Source organism: Pseudophryne corroboree (assembly GCF_028390025.1).
Source record: "Pseudophryne corroboree isolate aPseCor3 chromosome 10 unlocalized genomic scaffold, aPseCor3.hap2 SUPER_10_unloc_3, whole genome shotgun sequence".
Lineage (NCBI taxonomy): Eukaryota > Metazoa > Chordata > Amphibia > Anura > Myobatrachidae > Pseudophryne > Pseudophryne corroboree.
The window spans coordinates 205,339-210,227 of NW_026967474.1; positions in this window are offsets into that span (position 1 = coordinate 205,339).

Below are 4,889 nucleotides of genomic sequence, written 5' to 3' on the forward strand. Positions count from 1 at the left end.
CACAGAGTATACTGTAGGTCATTCACATCACTCCCACATGAAGCACTCACCCACGCACAGTGCTGTACAGAGAGTATACCGTAGGTCATTCACATCACTCCCACATGCAGCACTCACCCACGCACAGGGCTGTACACAGAGTATACTGTAGGTCATTCACATCACTCCCACATGAAGCACTCACCCACGCACAGGGCTGTACACAGCGTATACTGTAAGTCATTCACATCACTACCACATGAAGCACCCACACACGCACAGGGCTGTACACAGAGTATACTGTAAGTCATTCACATCACTCCCACATGAAGCACTCACCCACGCACAGGGCTGTACACAGAGTATACTTCAGGTCATTCACATCACTCCCACATGAAGCACTCACCCACACACAGGGCTGTACACAGAGTATACTTCAGGTCATTCACATCACTCCCACATGCAGCACTCACCCACGCACAGGGCTGTACACAGAGTATACTGTAAGTCATTCACATCACTCCCACATGAAGCACTCACCCACGCACAGGGCTGTACAGAGAGTATACTGTAAGTCATTCACATCACTCCCACATGCAGCACTCACCCACGCACAGGGCTGTACAGAGAGTATACTGTAAGTCATTCACATCACTACCACATGAAGCACTCACCCACGCACAGGGCTGTACACAGAGTATACTGTAAGTCATTCACATCACTCCCACATGAAGCACTCACCCACGCACAGGGCTGTACAGAGAGTATACTGTAAGTCATTCACATCACTCCCACATGAAGCACTCACCCACGCACAGGGCTGTACACAGAGTATACTGTAGGTCATTCACATCACTCCCACATGAAGCACTCACCCACGCACAGGGCTGTACACAGAGTATACTGTAGGTCATTCACATCACTCCCACATGAAGCACTCACCCACGCACAGTGCTGTACAGAGAGTATACCGTAGGTCATTCACATCACTCCCACATGCAGCACTCACCCACGCACAGGGCTGTACACAGAGTATACTGTAGGTCATTCACATCACTCCCACATGAAGCACTCACCCACGCACAGGGCTGTACACAGCGTATACTGTAAGTCATTCACATCACTACCACATGAAGCACCCACACACGCACAGGGCTGTACACAGAGTATACTGTAGGTCATTCACATCACTCCCACATGAAGCACTCACCCACGCACAGGGCTGTACACAGAGTATACTTCAGGTCATTCACATCACTACCACATGCAGCACTCACCCACGCACAGGGCTGTACACAGAGTATACTGTAAGTCATTCGCATCACTACCACATGAAGCACTCACCCACGCACAGGGCTGTACACAGAGTATACTTCAGGTCATTCACATCACTACCACATGCAGCACTCACCCACACACAGGGCTGTACACAGAGTATACTGTAGGTCATTCACATCGCTCCCACATGAAGCACTCACCCACGCACAGGGCTGTACACAGAGTATACTTCAGGTCATTCACATCACTACCACATTAAGCAATCACCCACACACAGGGCTGTACACAGAGTATACTGTAAGTCATTCACATCACTCCCACATGAAGCACTCACCCACGCACAGGGCTGTACACAGAGTATACTTCAGGTCATTCACATCACTACCACATGCAGCACTCACCCACACACAGGGCTGTACACAGAGTATACTGTAAGTCATTCACATCACTACCACATGCAGCACTCACCCACACACAGGGCTGTACAGAGAGTATACTGTAGGTCATTCACATCACTCCCACATGAAGTACTCACCCACGCACAGGGCTGTACACAGCGTATACTGTAGGTCATTCACATCACTCCCACATGAAGCACTCACCCACGCACAGGGCTGTACACAGAGTATACTGTAGGTCATTCACATCACTCCCACATGAAGCACTCACCCACACACAGGGCTGTACACAGAGTATACTTCAGGTCATTCACATCACTACCACATGCAGCACTCACCCACGCACAGGGCTGTACACAGAGTATACTGTAGGTCATTCACATCACTACCACATGCAGCACTCACCCACACACAGGGCTGTACACAGAGTATACTGTAAGTCATTCACATCACTACCACATGCAGCACTCACCCACACACAGGGCTGTACAGAGAGTATACTGTAGGTCATTCACATCACTTCCATATGAAGCACTCACCCACACACAGGGCTGTACACAGAGTATACTGTAAGTCATTCACATCACTCCCACATGCAGCACTCACCCACACACAGGGCTGTACACAGAGTATACTGTAAGTCATTCACATCACTCCCACATGAAGCACTCACCCACACACAGGGATGTACAGAGAGTATACTTCAGGTCATTCACATCACTCCCACATGCAGCACTCACCCACACACAGGGCTGTACACAGAGTATACTGTAAGTCATTCACATCACTCCCACATGAAGCACTCACCCACGCACAGGGCTGTACACAGAGTATACTTCAGGTCATTCACATCACTACCACATGCAGCACTCACCCACGCACAGGGCTGTACACAGAGTATACTTCAGGTCATTCACATCACTACCACATGCAGCACTCACCCACACACAGGGCTGTACAGAGCATACTGTAGGTCATTCACATCACTCCCACATGAAGCACTCACCCACGCACAGGGCTGTACACAGAGTATACTTCAGGTCATTCACATCACTACCACATGCAGCACTCACCCACGCACAGGGCTGTACACAGAGTATACTGTAGGTCATTCACATCGCTCCCACATGAAGCACTCACCCACGCACAGGGCTGTACACAGAGTATACTGTAGGTCATTCACATCGCTCCCACATGAAGCACTCACCCACACACAGGGCTGTACACAGAGTATACTTCAGGTCATTCACATCACTACCACATGCAGCACTCGCCCACGCACAGGGCTGTACAGAGAGTATACTGTAAGTCATTCACATCACTCCCACATGCAGCACTCACCCACACACAGGGCTGTACACAGAGTATACTGTAAGTCATTCACACCACTCCCACATGAAGCACTCACCCACACACAGGGATGTACAGAGAGTATACTTCAGGTCATTCACATCACTCCCACATGCAGCACTCACCCACACACAGGGCTGTACACAGAGTATACTGTAAGTCATTCACATCACTCCCACATGAAGCACTCACCCACGCACAGGGCTGTACACAGAGTATACTTCAGGTCATTCACATCACTACCACATGCAGCACTCACCCACGCACAGGGCTGTACACAGAGTATACTTCAGGTCATTCACATCACTACCACATGCAGCACTCACCCACACACAGGGCTGTACAGAGCATACTGTAGGTCATTCACATCACTCCCACATGAAGCACTCACCCACGCACAGGGCTGTACACAGAGTATACTTCAGGTCATTCACATCACTACCACATGCAGCACTCACCCACGCACAGGGCTGTACACAGAGTATACTGTAGGTCATTCACATCGCTCCCACATGAAGCACTCACCCACGCACAGGGCTGTACACAGAGTATACTGTAGGTCATTCACATCGCTCCCACATGAAGCACTCACCCACACACAGGGCTGTACACAGAGTATACTTCAGGTCATTCACATCACTACCACATGCAGCACTCACCCACGCACAGGGCTGTACACAGAGTATACTGTAAGTCATTCACATCACTCCCACATGAAGCACTCACCCACACACAGGGCTGTACAGAGCGTATACTGTAGGTCATTCACATCACTCCCACATGAAGCACTCACCCACGCACAGGGCTGTACAGAGAGTATACTGTAAGTCATTCACATCACTCCCATATGAAGCACTCACCCACGCACAGGGCTGTACACAGAGTATACTGTAAGTCATTCACATCACTCCCACATGCAGCACTCACCCACGCACAGGGCTGTACACAGAGTATACTGTAGGTCATTCACATCACTCCCACATGAAGCACTCACCCACACACAGGGCTGTACACAGAGTATACTGTAAGTCATTCACATCACTCCCACATGAAGCACTCTCCCACACACAGGGCTGTACAGAGAGTATACCGTAGGTCATTCACATCACTCCCACATGAAGCACTCACCCACACACAGGGCTGTACACAGAGTATACTGTAAGTCATTCACATCACTCCCACATGAAGCACTCACCCACACACAGGGCTGTACACAGAGTATACTGTAAGTCATTCACATCACTCCCACATGCAGCACTCACCCACACACAGGGCTGTACACAGAGTATACTGTAAGTCATTCACATCACTCCCACATGAAGCACTCACCCACGCACAGGGCTGTACAGAGGCCCTCATTCCGAGTTGTTCGCTCGGTATTTTTCATCGCATCGCAGTGAAAATCCGCTTAGTACGCATGCGCAAAGTTCGCACTGCGACTGCGCCAAGTAACTTTACTATGAAGAAAGTATTTTTACTCACGGCTTTTTCTTCGCTCCGGCGATCGTAATGTGATTGACAGGAAATGGGTGTTACTGGGCGGAAACACGGCGTTTCAGGGGCGTGTGGCTGAAAACGCTACCGTTTCCGGAAAAAACGCAGGAGTGGCCGGAGAAACGGTGGGAGTGCCTGGGCGAACGCTGGGTGTGTTTGTGACGTCAACCAGGAACGACAAGCACTGAACTGATCGCACAGGCAGAGTAAGTCTGAAGCTACTCTGAAACTGCTAAGTAGTTAGTAATCGCAATATTGCGCATACATCGGTCGCAATTTTAAGAAGCTAAGATTCACTCCCAGTAGGCGGCGGCTTAGCGTGTGTAACTCTGCTAAATTCGCCTTGCGACCGATCAACTCGGAATGAGGGCCAGAGAGTATACCGTAGGT